Genomic DNA, 17,623 nt, shown 5'->3' on the forward strand with positions numbered 1-17,623 from the left:
AGAACCCTGGAAACTAAAAAGTCCAGTAATGACACGCAATAATGGAAACACTTTGTCATTGCTTGTTGGGCTGCAAAGTGGTACAGCTATATAGGAAAAAATTTGATAGGTTTTTAAATGCCAATCTAATACATATATTATTTTACATATACACATTCAATGTAATACTTAGATGAATTTCCTCTTAGCATTCAGCCAAAGAGATTAAAAAGTATATCCTCAACAAAACCTGCATGTAGATGCCAACAGTACCTTTATTCACAAATGCCAGAACCCAGAAGCAACCAAGATGCTCTTCAGTAGATGAATGGTTAATAACCTGTGGTAACTCCACATAACAGAACTTTACCCAATGATAAAGATAATTGAGCAGGGTAAGGGTTGTGGCCCAGCCTCTTGAGCTGGGCCTCTGGTGTTTGAAACATCAGAATCTTTATGTGAGTACCTGGCTGTTAAATTTCTACTCCAGCTCCCTGATAATTACTGTATCTGGGAGGGCAGCAAAGGATGGCTCAAGTAGTTGGGCTCCTGCCATCCAAATGAGAGACCAGAATGGAGTTCCTGGCTGCTGGCTTTGGCTGGGCCCAGGCCCAGCCCCAGATTTTAAGCATCTAGAAAGACCTCTCCCTCTCTCTCCCTTTGCTACTCTGACTTTCCATTAATAAAATGAATAAATAACCATTTAAAAAATAAATGAGCTATCAAGTCATGGGCAGATATTTAGGAAAACTGAATGCCTGTTTCTAGGTTATAGAAGTCAATTTGACATAGTTAAACACTGTATGATTATATGATTATATTATGTGAAATTCTGGCAAAGGCAAAGATACATAAACACTAAAAAGATAAATGAGTGTTAAGAATTAGGGGGATAAGGAATGATAGAGAATAGAGAGCTTTAAAGACAAAGAAACTAGTATATTTGACACTGAAGTGACAAATATAAGTCATTACACATTTCCCAGAACCAATAGAATGCTCAACACCAAGAGTGAATCTTAATCTAAAACAATCTTTGGGTAATCAGGATGTACAGGAAAATAGTTGAATTTCTTGCATATAGATAAATTATGTTAACCTTCCCAAACTAATTCATGTAGTTAAAAATATTCAATTACATTTAAGTGGAATTTATCCAGAGTTCAAGGATGTTCTAAGCTAAAAAAAATTAACAACTTTTTTACCATAATAATATAATTATAAATCACATAACAATATATGCCAAAAAGTATTTGGTTCATTTCAATGCCTTGTTTATGAATATATCAAACATCTGATAGAATAATGAAGCCCAGGACTATAATACTGTTGGAGAACATCTTCCTATGTTAGGATTGAAGAATATACTTGGTAAACTTTCAAAAGTGAAAACCAAGAAAAATAAACATGAGTTTAATTAACTAAGAAATATTAGTGTATGGGCCCGGCGGCGTGGCCTAGCGGCTAAAGTCCTCGCCTTGAACGCCCTGGGATCCCATATGGGCGCCGGTTCTAATCCCAGCAGCTCCACTTCCCATCCAGCTCCCTGCTTGTGGCCTGAGAAAGTAGTCGAGGATGGCCCAAAGCATTGGGACCCTGCACCCGCGTGGGAGACCTGGAAGAGGTTCCTGGTTCCCGGCATTGGATCGGCGCAGCACGGCCACTGCGGCTCACTTGGGGAGTGAATCATCGGACGGAAGATCTTCCTCTCTGTCTCTCCTCCTCTCTGTATATCTGACTTTGTAACAAAAATAAATCTTTAAAAAAAAAAAAAAGAAAAGAAATATTAGTGTAATATTACTATGGAAAAATAATAGATATATATTTGTAATGATATAGGGCACTGAGGAAATCTACAAGAAAGACAGCAATGGGGAAAAACTAGGTAAAAATACAAATGATACGTGGGGCCTCAGCATGGTAGCCTAGTGGCTAAAGTCTTTGCCTTGCATGCACCAGTATACCATACGGGTGCTGGATTGTGTCCTGGCAGTCCCACTTTCCATCCAGCTCCATGCTTGTGACCTGAGAAAACAGTAGAAGATGGCCCCAAGCCTTGGGACCCTGCACCTGCATGGAGCTCCTGAAAGAGGCTCCTGGCTCTTGGCTTCGGATCAGCTCAGCCCTGTCTGTTGCAGCTGCTTGGGGGAGTGAACCAGTTGATGGAAGATCTTTCTTTCTATATCACCTTGTCTCCGAATATCTGCCTTTTCAATAACAATAAATCTTTAAAAAAATATCTTTGTGGATAAGAAAACCTCTTTCGCAAAGTCAACAAGTCATGCATAAGATCATTTGCAATCAGATGACTGAAAATCTAAACATTAATGAGCTGTTATTTTTATGTCTAGCAAAGCAAGAGTTAAGAATCTCACCCAAATATGAATAAAAATGTGGACTAGAGGATCATTCCGGCAAACAGTCTGTCAATAAAAATCAAATAAGCTACTGCCTGGGAACTGTGCTCTTGCCATAAACCCCAAGGACATCATCTCCTGATACATGAGCGTTATGTATACATGTACTTTTTATATAGCGTTCTGCAGCTGGAGGCAATGTGGAGTCCCTTCATGGGGGAATGGGGAGGATACAAATTAAGATGCACCCTACCCTGTGCTTTAACAATTAAAAGTTGGGGCATCATTGAACCCATGGAAACAGAAATTAGTGCTTACAGGAAAAGATAATAGATAAAGGTTAAAATTAGTTAATAATACTATAAAGTAATCCCTACAAACATATGCCAAAAGAAATTAATCTTCTAGTAAAATAGGTGAAACATGTGGACATTTTAAACTTATTAAAGTGATTGCTTCTGGTGAAATGGAGAAATTGGGTGAAATATGTGGACAAAAGGAGCTCGCTGAATATGCGCATTAATGTGTAAATGATGAGGTCCTGTATGGCTACGAGATTAAGATACTATGAAGTAAGGATGATATTTAATCCACAGCTCTGTTGTATGGTTAGAAAAGAAGAAGAACTGAAGAAAAAAGACTGGGAAGCAACCAAAGGCTAAGGAGATAGAATGAGAATAAAGTGATAATGCTTGATGTTAATGCCAATCAATGAAAAACTACTATGAAAAAATAGCCATTGAAATTAGTACCTTCCCCCCAAGTGAGACTAAATTTAGGGGTATGTAAAGCATAAACATGGGTAGTGGTAATTATTTTAATATACTGATTACATGCAGTGAGATTCTTGGAAAATAAAAATGTCCAAGGAGAGAACAAAATCTTCATTTAAAAAGGTTTGAGATCAGCTTTCGGGAGATAAACTTGTGGATTTCTATGCAGTTCCTAAAATAACAGAGATCCTATGGACCACTGGTGAAGTTCCTCAATGAGAACATATACAATACACAACCAAGAGTCATACAGCGAAGATTCCAGACATTGATGTTATAAATACACAGAAAGTGGACAGCCAGCAGGCATAGTGAGTTAAGCTGCTGCCTGCGTTGCCAATATGTCATATGGGCGCTAGTTCAAGATGTGGCTGTTTCACTTCTAATCTCCCTCCCTGCTAATGTGAGTAGGAAAGTAGGAAAGACTGACCCACGTGCTTGGAACCCTAGACCCGAGAGAGGGTGGGATACTCTTCCTCATCCAGGTTAGTGTCGTTCCCTTTGCTATAATTTTTTTTTCTATCAAGAATAGTACTGAGTAAATAACATTTTGGAAGTAGCTTTTTATAGTGAGTTTTTCTGCAGATTTTTCAAAGGTGCAAACTTTAAAGAGCAGTAACTTTGTTCGAAGATGGTTGTATGTGTAGATTTTCAAGAAGCTATCAAATTGATTCCCCAGTGGGAGTACCATTTCACATTTCCTAAAGCAGTGTGAGAGAGAGCGAATTTCTGTAAATCTTCATTAGCATTTATTGTCACTTCTTTAAAAAGCCGTCTGACAGACAGGCAGGGATGGCTCTTTGTGGCTTTAATTTGCACATCTCTGATTGCTAGTGAAGCTGAACACCTCTTCATGTGCAGATTTGCCACCTGTATGTCCTCACTGTGCATTTTTGGTAGTTTTTATTTCTTTTTCTAACTAGATATTGTTGGTTTAAAGATATGTTTAGATACTTGAAAAAGAATAGAGGGAGACACACACTGAAGCATATTGTTTAACTTCCAAATTTTCAAATTTTTTCTTGCTGTTTTTTTTTTTAAATCTTTGATCTCCACTTTTACTGTAGTATGGTCAGAGAAAACATGTGCTAATTTTATTTTTAAACACCTGTTGTGATTTCTTTTATGGCCCTTTAATCATAGTGATTTTTTGGTATGTAGGAATATAATGCATTCATAGATAGATGATATGGACAGGCAGATAACTGGGTGGGGAATATTCTAATGTTGCTCACTTTATTTCCTTGCTGACTTTCTCTCTAGAAGCTCATCAGTTGTTGAGAAGAACACAATAAACTTACTACAAACTAACTTTGTTTTTAGTGGTGCTGGAGTGGTTGCATAGCAATCTAAACAGCTGCCTGCAGCAAGAGCAAACCAGATGGACACTGGTTAGAGTACAGGCTGCTACATTTCTGATCCAGCTCCCTGCTTATGGCCCTGGAAAGCAGGGAGGATGGCTCAGGTCCTTGTATCCCTGCACCTACGTGGCAGACTGGGAAAAAGCTCCTGACTCCTGCCTTTGAATTGACATCCTGGCTGTTGTCATTGCTTGGGAAGTGAACCCTAAGGGGAGCTCTCTCGCTGTCTCTTCTCTCTAAATCTTCCTTTCAAATAAAAATAAATCAATCCATATAGGATGCCTGCACTGCAGGCTGTGGCTTTACTCACCATGTCACAATACCGGTCCATTGTTTGTCTTTCTTAGATTTGCCTGAGCCTCCAGAATACTCTGTTTCATGTTCTGGCGAAGAGCCTGCCAATTTGCTAAGATTTATTTGTCAAACATCGTCATCAGCTTCTTTTGCAATTGTTTTCAATGTACCTCTTGCCAGCTCTAAAGTGGAGGATTTTGAGGAAAGATATATGCTACTAAACTCGAGGAAAATTCCTGCCCATCTGCACTATTACCAAATCATGCCTATTTGGTTTGCTTTCAAGAATTTTTTGAACCTTTTTAAAAAATGTGTTGGATTCTCTCATTATTATGCATAACATTTTCCGTATCAATTTCTGTCTTTGGAATTCTAATAATCCTTATCCTCAAGTCATGGTTCATGGCAGGTGAGATTCTGAAATAATACAGAGTGAATAATCAAGGCAAACACCTCTTTAGCTAAATCCAATAATATGAATGATATGTAATTTTGTCTGGATTATAAAGAAATACAGGAAGCCCTCCTGGCCTCTTAGCTAAAGTCATTTCCTTTGCTTATCCTATCTTATTGCACTAAATAATAAGTTTCATGTGGGTAATACTACCATTACCAATAGGAATGCATCAATGACAACAATAAATAGTGCATGCTCACAAACTAGATATGATTTTTAACCTAATGGTTCAAAATGTTATCCTGCCAGATGGAAAACCTCATTGAGTTTTTTATTTCCCAGGAAATTTGGTAGAATTGAAACAGTTCCATTATTTTAAAAAGAGAGAAAAAAGGAAGGAAATAGAGGGCAGGTCAAGAGAGCGTGTTTATTATTCAGAATTCTTCGCGTGTCGAGAGAAGCAGAACTTCCTTGACACTTGGTGATACTAACCCAGGAATAAGGTAAGACCATGGGTCTCCTGCTTAGGAGTGTTACTAAATAAACCCAGTAAGCATTCACTTGCTTTAAAAACAAACAAAAAACCAAGTAGCTTCCACTGAGAAGCAAATACATTTTCTGACTCCTCTGCACTTTTTACAGATGTGTCACAGTTTTAACAATTGTGCTTATCCCCAATTCCTGTGCACAGCTAACCTCTCAGGTGTAAGCCCTGGTGCAAGCGTGTTTCTGGAATTCTTCCGTTTCCCTTTCCTAATCTCTTTTACACACTCCCATGACTATCTCTCAAAACAAGCAAGCTCCGTATCCTGGGACTGGGGTCTCCGCTGAGTTATTCTGGTGGTACTGGGAGGAAAGGAAGAAAGGAAGCCGTGAGGGCGGTTTTCTTGGCTCACGGGTGCTTCTTGTCACGATGTCTTTGCATGGGCTTTCCTCTGCCCACCACGGAAATAGAGAATCCCTAGCGTTGCTTTGTCTTCTTGTAAGGGCATCAGTCCTATCGGATTTGGGCTCCATCTATTACACCTTTCAGCTTTCATTTCCTCTTTGAAGGCTCTATCTCTGAATACTGTCACACTGCTCGTTAGAACTTCAACATAGGAATGTTAAGGCGATGCAATTCAGTCAATAACAGCGTGACAGTGTTTGAATATAAATGAGTCAATCAACAGCAAAGGAATCGATCACATTTTCTACGTAAGAGAAATGTTTTAACATGGATCTCTGCTGCAGCAGATTTTTTTCTTAATGGTCTTCTTGCTCTGGGACTCGGCACGATTTTGTTCAGTGTGAACACTGCTTTGCATCTTTGTTCAGTATTGTACGCCTCCCCAGACCCCCCCAAGCAAAACTTGTAAGCTGAAGTAGATAAAGCTGATCAATCCATGCAGTCTGCCTACCACCCTGATTTCTCAAACAGTTGAACATGTTGGAAGCTGATACATATGCACTCAGTAACAAGTTAGATGGAGACATTCTCTGCTCTTGAAAAGGGCAGATGTCAACACCCTGTGTGGTAAATGACCCACAAGAAGAATGCTGTTGCTTCTAACTTGGGGCAACAACTGAGCAGGTGTTTCACTCCTGAACCGTTCTTCAGGCTGTGTCCACTAACACCATTTGGGGCCATGAAATCCTAGTCCCAGTCACACATTCCTCCCTTTACCACTTGGAGGCAGCAGTCGCCTCTGCACTGAAATCTCCATGTGCCCCATCTGCACTTAACTCTGAATTTGTTCTAGAGAATTCACGTTTGTTTCAATTGATAAAAGTTGTACATCTATTGTCATATTTTTCAGACTTTTCACCTCCTGTAATCAAACCATATAAAAAAGTAATCGTAATCACTGAGTTTCTTAGAAATATAAAAATCATATCAGAATTAAAAGGGAAAACAAATGCTTTCAGGATTTATACTATTCTGTTTATAGTCTGAGAAAACTTCTCATATATTGTATCAGTTATCCAAAAATTCTAAAATGTGTACATGAATAATGAAAACCCTTCAATTGCAAGAAGGAAACAATAATACTAATCCAGGTATACTCATGCTAAATGTAGCTTTGCATAGTTCAATTACCTACTTGATTTTAATTCTGATGTTCTTGACAAAGAATAAAATCATGTAAGGCACTGCAGTGGCTAACAATGAGCAACGAAAATCACATTTCATTTCTTCATTGCACTCACAGTCTGACTAGACAGAATAAACAACAAAGAGGCAGAATAGTTCTTAAGCCTAGGTAATAGGATGCCAGTTTTGATGTCTCTATCCCAGGATCTTGTACCTGCTCCAGCTCTTGATTTCAGGGTCCCGCTAGGACTCTGGGAAGCATAGGTGAGATCCAAGTGATTGCGTTCCTACTCTCAATTTTGACTGTTCTGGCACTGCAGGCATTTAGACGGTGAACCAGCAGTGAACAGACCTCCCCAGGTCCCCCCATACTTTCTCTCATTGTGTTCTCACTTTTTCTCTCTCTGTCTCTTAAATTAACCAATAATGAATAATTAAATAATGAGAGTTATATCAATAAGTGCAAATGACAGCTACGGGTACTACCCTGAAATGTACATTGATGGTGACAGCCTAAAGCAATATCTGCAAAGACATTTCTGGGTGTATTGGAGAGAGAGTTTTCAGAGAACTAACAACATGTGGGAGATAGGAATGAAGTCATTAGGTGTGTAAAGATAGGAAGAACAGTTAGAGAAGAGGACATGAGTGAATAACCGGGAAGAAAGGTTTTATATGAGAACAGGTAAAGGGACGGTGAATGATGTTGGTGACAGACCACACTAGTGAAAACTTCAGACCATGTGAAGGAATTCTACTCCAGACCAAACAGACTAGGGAAGCACTGAAGGGGTTTTCTCACCAGCTGTGCCTTTATCTGATTCTTCCTCTACCCTTCTCATGGCTGTCCGCTTCCTTCTTCTTCCTTCCTAGGTCTATTCTCAGCAGCAGTGAGCGTGACTGAGTTAAACCTCAGGTAACCTGTCTGCTCACAGATATTCTAACATCCTGTCTTTCCCAGAATAGCATCCAAAGTCCATCTGTTGGCCTTCAGGTCCTCACTGCTTGTGTTCATTGCTACTGTTCTGATCTCACCCCCACCCCTTCCCAATTCTTTCTCTTGCTCTCTCTATATATATACCTGCAGAATCCTGTGAGTGTTCCAGAGCTCTTCAAGCCTGTTTCTGCCTAGGGGGCATTGTCGTTCACTGTCCTCCAAACTGTCCTCCTTTCAGGTAGGAATATAATTCACTACCCGCAGATACACAGGTCTTTAGTGGACATGCAAAACACTTCAAAAACCTTGTGGAAGAATAACATTTCATTTTAATTTTTTTAAAGGTATATTTTTATTGGAAAGTCAGATATACAGAGAGGAGGAGAGACAGAGAGGAAGATCTTCCGTCCGCCCAAGTGAGCTCAATGGCCAGTGCTATGCAGATCCGAAGCCAGGAGCCAGGAACGTTTTCTAGGTCTCCTCATGCAGGTGCAGAGTCCCAAGGCTTTGGGCTGTCCTCGACTGCTTACCCAGACCACAAGCAGGGAGCTGAATGGGAAGTGGAGCTGCCGGGATTAGAACCGGCGCCCATATGGGATCCCGGGTGTTCAAGGCGAGGACTTTAGCTGCTAGGCCACACCGCCGGGCCCAAGAATAACATTTTAAGAATAACTTATATTATTGCAAATGATTGTGAAATCTGTCTTTTTTCCCCATAACACTTATCTTCCACCAAATTTGAGAAGATCCCTCGTACACTCACCTGGGAGGCTTTCCCTGACCATCCCATATAAACATGTGTAAGCCCGTCTGCGTCACTCTGCGTTGTGACATGAACTGCTATGGATCACAGCGTTTGGCTTCTGTTTAATTCAGCTTTTGTCTTATGAAAGTGAAAGCTCTTTGAGTGCAGGGATTGCTTAGTTTTCTACTTTATCTCTATTAGGGAAAAAGTGTTACAGTGAAAGTTCTCAGTAAACATTTGCTAAAGAACTGAGACTGTGGAAATGATCTCTATAGCTTTGTCTATCAGATATTGTCCAACGCTTGTTCCGCATCAGAATTACTCACTAGTGTACAGATACTACACTGATCTCTCTGTAATCGATCCAGACTGAATTCAAATCCTACTTCTGAGACTCCTCTCGGCACTTGGAAATGTTTCTGTTTAAATTTCCAAATAGACTGATGGTCTAAACCAACATTTTTTTGTTTGTTTGTTTAGCCTGTAATTTTTTAAATGCTTATTTTTTGGTAAAGAAGATTGAGGTATGATAGAGGTGGAGAGATAGAAGGATAGAAAGGAGAGGTAGAACCATTGACTGGTTCCTTCCTCAAACACCTGCAACAGGGCCTGGGACAAGTAGAAGGTGGGGGTTGGGAACCCCATTCAGGTCTCCTACCTGAGTCAGAGACTGATGTACTTAAATCATCATCTGCTGCCTCCCAGAAGATACGTTAGCAGAATGCTGGCTTAGAAGCAGGGGCAGGGTTGCATTCCAGACCCTTCTATGTGTAATGCAAGTGTCCTCCATGGGGCTTAAACGATTGCACTCCATCACTTGCCTTCGCCTGTGATCCTTTGTTCCTCCTTCTGGCTAATTCTAACCTTCTGAACAGTAGCAGTAACAATTTGAAAACCTGACGGTGTTTGCAAAGGTTCTTGACAAGATGGAATTGAAAGATGGGTTTATTTTGCTGCAAAAATATTTTTGAAATTAACAAGTAACATTTTCACAAGCAGGTATTTTCGGATTTTTTTTTTGAAATTTCCTAATATGCATGCCTTTCACAGTACTTTTAGTCCTTAATAAATATATCCTTTACTGTATTTTTGTTAACTTTTTGAAGTGTTCTACCACTCTTCCTTCACTTTTTGCTGTTTGTACAACTGCCAGAGTAATGCTCAATAGTTGAATGTGTCCTTCTGTTTGTGGGTGGTAGCTAGTGCCCATCACACTTACATTAAACCAGGGATGTCAATTATGTGTTCATTAAAATGTGGAGCAATCAGTTTTAGTCACAGCATAACTCCACCGTGATGGGATGGTGGAAAAAGACATGGAAATCTAAGTTGAATGTTTTAATAGTATATTAAAATGTACATTTTTCCCCACAGCAATGGGGAAGCATTGGTTGAAAAATTTGGAAGTTCTTCTGTAACAATGAGGAGTCACTGGTTATTGTAGATCAATGAAGCAGGGCTGTGCAGAACCTGATTTTAGAAAGATATCTTATGCACAACTGTTGAGGCTAATTGGTTAGAAACCCAAAGAGAAGCTCTTGGTTTGAAGTTCATTAAATTGGGTCAGCTGAATGAAGCCACCACCAGCAGAAATAGAAAGAGCAGAATTGCAGTTTTGAAGTTCTTCACTTTTATTTGGCATTGAGTGACTGGGATCAATGGTGTACTCTGCTAAGCAATGGGGATTGCAATAATGAGCTACACATTTTGTGTGCGTACTGTTATATTTATTTTTGTTGTGCAAACTTTCCCTGGTAAGTAGAACTATTCTTTAAAGCGGTTCTACTTACAATATCATGATTCAGATTCATTAAAACTAGCCAAATAATAGACTTTGCAATCTAAAGATTGTTTTCAAGAGTCTGATGTTATTTGTTGACACAACAATACTTGACAGCAGGGAAATTTTCTTCAGTATTTAGTAGAAAACAGTAGTCAACTCTGGTAAGTAACCTGTTCATGAAATCAATTCTTGGATGCAGAATTGCATATCACAAGTTGAACATGTGATATGGCTTCTCCTAGAATTTCATTGTGAACCAATCTGTACAGTTTATGGTCAAGTAGTTTTGTCTATATTAATTCTACTTCAGTTTCCTTCTCAAAAGCCTGTGTTACATTGTCTATCAATGCTTGTTATATTTTTATGAAATACATACTACGCTGAAAAAGTTTTTTTCTTGTTTATTTTTTATATACTTGTTGATCTATAAAATGTCAAGAATCCCAACATACACAAATATGCACATATATATATGGAGAGAGAGAGACAGAGAGAGAAGAGAAAGATTTTACCAGTGCAAAGCTTTTATTTCTGATAGTTTATTAAAATATTATGGAAACTTGTATTTTTTGACTTTATGCATTTTGTAGGTAAAATACAGCATTTGTTGTTTCATATCCAAAAATTCATTGATGATGTTATTTTCTTTATTTTTATTTGTGTGACCAAGAGATAGAAAGATAGATTGAAACAGAGAAAGAGGAAACTTCCATCTACTGGTTGTCTTACCAAATGACCAAAGTTTATCTAGACAAGATCAAATGCAAAAGCCTGTAAGTCAGTTCAGGTGTTGTGTGCTGCAGCAAGGATTCAAGCACTAAAGCCATCAAGAGCTATCTCTCAGGGTATACATCACCAGGAGCCTGATCAGAAGCTGAGGTGGGCCTCAAACTCAGGCACACTGCAGTATGTTGTGATTTAATCACTATGTCTAACTCCTACCCCCTAAATATTTAAAGCGAAAAAATTGGACTCTTTAATTTTAGCTGTGTGTTTTAAATGTGCTCTTTTGTTCAGATAATATCTCATAATACAAAATGTAAAATATATAATTAGGTCAATATAAAATTATCTTAGAAGATGTTAAACTCACAGCTAGGTCTTTTCCTCATCTTTGCTCCATAGAGACGGTACTGACTAGTTTAGTAGAAAAGCAAAGCAAATTGTATTAAGCAACTTGTGCTACATATGTTCATGAAGGTAAACATCTATTTGATTTATCATAGTTGATTTTTCTTTATTTTTTTAAGAGAGGGAGTGACAGAGAGTAGAGATCTTACAACCTCTTGTTAATTCCCCAGAAGGCCCAAATGACTAGAGCTGAGCCACCCAAGCCAGGAGCCAAGAGCCTGCTCCGGTCTCTCACATTGACATAGTGGCCCAAGGCCTTGAGCCGTCCTCTGCTGCTTTCCCAGGCCATAAGCGGGGAGCATACTGAGGCCAGGCTGATGTAAATTTCAAAGTAAGGAAATCAACGGAGGTAAGAAGAATCCAATTTTTGCTCTTCCTCTTGTCTCCATGGTGTAGCTTGCAACATGCAAGGTAGATTGGAGAGTAGAGAGGAAGCACACAATGCTTATAGATAGACAAAAGCATTGTATTAAGAGTGGAGATTAAAGCACCAACAAGAATTGTATTCATGCTAGGTTTTTTGAAATAATAGTAAGCAAAAAAGGTAAAAATTCTGTTGGTCAAAAAAGTCTCTCCGAAGAGGATGTGACTAAGAATGATTTGATTATAGGCAACTGATGAAAAGTAGGAAAGATAAAACTGACATATTGAAAAATTCTGCAATTTAATATTTTTACCATATGTTAGAGACAATATGGGTGTGTGGTTAAAGATCAATTTGGAAAGAAGTTAAGAAAAGAATAAGAGGAAAATTAAGGCAGAATAACAGATTTATAATCTTCATCTGCAACAGCAAAAGACGGATCAAAAAGAAGATAAAAGGGTTAAAGAAGTGAAGAAAAACTTTAGAAAAGACTCTCCCGTCAGGTGGACAAATACAGCAACTAAATAAATAGAAATATGTTGCTACATCACTGGGAAAGTTGAGTGAGAAAAACTCTCAAAAATATACTCATCACAATTCTTTGAACATATGAAAAGTTTTAGTGTGAAGATTAAAGGAAATTCTTGTAGACTGTCATTAAAAATTTAAGTTACAGTAACAAAACTCATCTATGGCCTAGAAAAATGTTTAAATTTTTAAGGGGAAAAAATTTTTTTAACGCATTCAGTTACGAAAACCATAATGGCCCACGGAAGAACCATATTCCAACTGATTAAAAGCCATGAGCGCAGGAAGTAGTATCCACGGAATTTTAGAAGACAGGAGTTAAATGAACTCTATATACAACTGCTGATATAGAGATGGAAGAAATAGATGAGGTCATTCAAACAATATGCCATTTAATTAAGCTTCCTGAGACGAGTGAACAAGACCATTCTCCTGCTAGCTGAAGTGTGAAAAAAAAATCAAGAATGAAAAATACATGGAATGAAAAAACTGGCAATAATTTTGAAAATAATTAAATGCAAATTTTACGAAAGATAATTTTTAAGTTAATGAGTCAAAAGATATTAGTTCTAGTTCTATTGATAAAACAGCACTGAAGCTTGAGGCACACCATCTAATATGTCTTGTCTTCTCTGTGTCCATTTGTCAGGCATTATTATGTTTCAGTAATGTCCAAGTTCTAATTAATTTTTTTAAGCCACTTGAACATCTTAACTGTATTTTCTCCTCTACAGCACTCTTCGCAGCAAGACTCGTTGATCTTGGGAGTTCACAAGTTTATTTCCTCACTCAAAATTGTCACTCCAAGATAGCAGACTATTATTTTTAGTCATAAAATTTACACAGCAGGAAAGTATATACCCATTGATCTCATTTGTACTCAGATGGCAGGACACGGTATGAAAGCTCTGAAAAATGTCTTGATTTTCAGTGTGTTTCTTTTGATTCTGCAAAGTATTTTAATATAGCTTCCTAAGCTGAAAAGTGTACGATGCCGCCATTGACGTCCTCAACACCACTGCTCCCATACAGCTGCTTTTTAATGCAGTGAACAGGAAAGAACGCTTGCAACTCTCATGTCTGTGTTCACTTTATGTTAAAAGATGCCTTTCATAACATTGTTAATTCCATCGATTTAGGAGGTGTATCTGTTTTGCGATGGGTGGGCAGTTAAGCCAAAGAAATAGTGAAGGTCATGTGAATGCAGTTCAGCATTCTGGCACCAAGTTCCTTGCCTCACACAAGAATGATAGGAAGTTTTATTGCTGACAGAAGCTCTATGAGTGCTGTACTATCAGTTTATTTTCTAGAATGATTGGAAGTACACAGAATGATACAGGAATGAGGAAAAGCACTCATTGTTGACCACAGAGCTGATAAATCATACTTTATGCTTCTTCACTAATCTCTGGAAGCAAACTCCACGTGGTCACTTTGACTTCATATGCATACACATTTATAATAAATATATCAAATAGATCATCGAATGCTGTATGTGTGTCAGCGATTTCTAAAATGATTTGCCTACTTATTTATTTGATAGGCAGAACCACAGAGAGGAGATGGAGAGGGGAGGAGAAAGTGAGATAGATTCCATTTGCCAGATAACTCCCCAAAGGGCCTCAACAACTAGGTCTGGGTCACGTCAACATGAGTCAGGAATATCATCCTGGACTACCACATCTTTGCCATAGGCTTTTTATTTATGCATATATTTTTGCAGAATATACATTTCTTTTTTGAAGTTCACTTCATTTGAGATTTTCCTCAACTACATGAGATAGGTACTTTATTAACATACCCACTTTAACAGTATTTATACATAAAATCATGAGTAGCATTGTACAAGATCTGCAATTGGCTGAGCCTGAAAGTTGGATGAGCAGAGTATCTCTGAAGTTTTATTTATAAGGCAGTTCATGTCAATCCTGTAATATCATACTAAGCAAAGCCTCAATATTCAAACTCCAATTTTCCTTACTAATTGTATCTAGAAGCTAGAAGACTGCTATTATTTAATCTTACGAATCTTGCTATCTCCAGGGTATTATGTATGATAATAATTTTTGTTGTGGTCTTTATAATACTAGACTTCATGAATATTTTCTAACAAAACATATCAGGCTTCCTACCATAGCAGGAGGTTGATGAAAGACCTTGCTTCAAGTATTATAAATGGAAGGAAATCCTTCACAATGTTGGAAGTCTTAAAGACACAAGAAAACATACTTAAGTTCCTTCTGTAAGTGCACACTTGAGTTGTGTCGATAGTGAATTGGCACCTTGATAGCACCTGCATCTGCAGGAAGAAAAATGAGAGTATCTGTCATAAATCTTAGGACATACTGGAAAGAGATTTCTCTGCCACCTTGGTAATATGGAGGTCAGTGACCCTCTCCTAATGCTACTGCCCTCACCTTCAGGGGAGCCATATGGAAATTCTTTGCAGTTGCTGGAATATATTTTAACTATGATGCAAGGAGCATTTGCAGAAGCCTCATTCCTTGTTGGCTACTGACTAGTTCATGTCTAAAAAGAAGCAACTTACCCTGACGTGCCTACCACTGATGTGTGTAACCTGGACTGCTCTCTGTTTTGCCTAGACCATGTCTGTTCATGAAGCAGATCTGTGTGATGTGTAAATACACGGTGTCTTGTATGGGTCTGTGGTTCTTAGGAACCTCTTCTTTGGAGCAGGCCAATCATTCTCTGGAACGTCTAACAAGATTATTTATTTAAAAGTCAGGATATTTTACTTATATAAAAGATGTTTTATGTTCAGTTTCAAACTTTTCCTTTATACTCTACTTCCTAGACCAGTGGGTAGATGAAAATAACTTTCTTCCAAAAGCTTCTGAATAGCATGTGAGAAGATTTATGGAAAACAAAACAGTATCACTGACAAAAATATGATAGAAGGTTAATTATGCAAACATTAATTGAGTTTACAGTGCAGCAATGATCTATTTTTCTTCAGTTTTTACTAATGCTTCCTATTTGGGGTCCAAACTCCATCTGTTAGAGGTCTTCAAATAGTTCATGGAAATGTATCTTATGAAAAAGCTATGTATGGATTTCGAACTTTTTTCCTCTGAAGGAAACTTATTTTTGAATTTCATTTTCCACACATTTTCCACGTAAGAACTGGCTAACATCACACAAAAATGGAAAAGGATAGCAAAGTAAGAATGTGATTCAGGGTTTTCTTCTGAATTAAAAAATAAAAATAAGATAACGAAGTTCATCATTTATAATAATGAAAGTGTCAGTAAAGCCATAGCTATACAACATGGAAAACATGCCCATGGAAATTCTATGCGGATATTTTCTGCAGAAAAAAACCAAACAAAGTGGCTGTCTATAGCCTGTGAAATGTTTGCCCTTAATGCATGTTGGTTGTGAACTGTTTATTAAGGTTCAAACAATGAGGTTCAATAAGAATATATTTGATGAGGAAAAAAAGTTATAGAAAAATAGCGGCATGAAAAATAATTCTGCTGTTATGGGGGAATCTCAACTGAACTTGAGCTGTGGTTATGCAACAAGGTGGAGGAATCCACCATGGTGGGAGGGTTTGGGGAGGAGTGGGGAGAACCCAGGTACCTATGTAACTGTGTCACATAATACAATGTAATTAATGAAGTAAAAATAAAAATAAATAAATAAATAAATAAATAATAATTCTGCTGTTAAAGAAACATTAAATTGGAGGCTAGGGTTGAGAAACATCCAAGCCCAACTGCCCATAATCATGAAACCAGAACTCAAGAGATCCTATTTGCTCCGAAACACACTCTTATCATAAGTGAAACACACAACATAAACTCCATGTCCTTGTTAGCAAGAGTCAGTGAAATTAAACCAATAAGCTGTAGACCTATCAGCATAAACAGCTTCTTATCCTAAACACATTGATGATGTGCAACAGCCAACTGTGAAACCAATGAAAATACTTCCTCCTAGGTGCTGTAGCTGGAATGAGTGTCGCTTTGTACTGCTTCCAGTTTGAATTCAGGGTCTCAGTTCATGAACTCTTGTACACACAGCTATCTTAAATTAAAACACACACACACAAACACATACACACACACCCGTAAGCAGTGAGGGGCAGTGCAGAGAAGAGATGAAATGTGAATTCACAGCCAAAATGCATGTATTCCAGGCAAAATGAATTTGCAGAGCTCTTGATATATGTTTAAAAAAGTGGAGGATCAAGATGGCAGACTAGGGGAAGGACACATTTAAACAGACGGAGAAATATTAGCCAGTGTGAAGCAGAGAGGGCACATTCCAGGAAATAGAAGAAGACAGAACAACAGCAGAGGGGTGCATGGATACTGACAGACACAGGAAAGCAGCGGACACAATGGTGTGGTGTTGCAATAACTGATACCTCAGAGGCAGTCAGTGAATGGCGATCCAAATTGCACCAACAGTTGGAAATCCACCAGCAACAAGGTGGGAAGGAACGTTTACCAGGAGCTCCAGAGGTGACCCCAGAAAAAAAACGACCCATTCTGCTGGTCTGCTTGATTTGACCAGGAGCAGAGACAGAGCAGCAGATCCCAGACAGGTGGTACAGGAACCCTGAGAGCTTTATCAGGTGCCATTTTGTTTACAGAAGCAAGGGCTATGGGGCAGGACTGCACTTGCACTGAGCTGGGAGTGAACTCATTTCTGACTCAGTGAGCTACAACAACGTGACATCCTACAGGCTCCACCCAAGACAGATCCAGGTAGCCCTCAGACCTGACGGTCAGCAGATCAAGAACTCCAGTAGTGGCACATCAGGCACCATTTCTTCCAGTGTTGCAAAGAATTTAAGACTGCAGAGATAACAGTGAGCTGTACATGTGCTGAGCTCGGTGAGAACTCACTGAACTCAGTGCATTGCACTGGT

Source organism: Ochotona princeps, chromosome 26 (assembly GCF_030435755.1).
Source record: "Ochotona princeps isolate mOchPri1 chromosome 26, mOchPri1.hap1, whole genome shotgun sequence".
NCBI lineage: Eukaryota > Metazoa > Chordata > Mammalia > Lagomorpha > Ochotonidae > Ochotona > Ochotona princeps.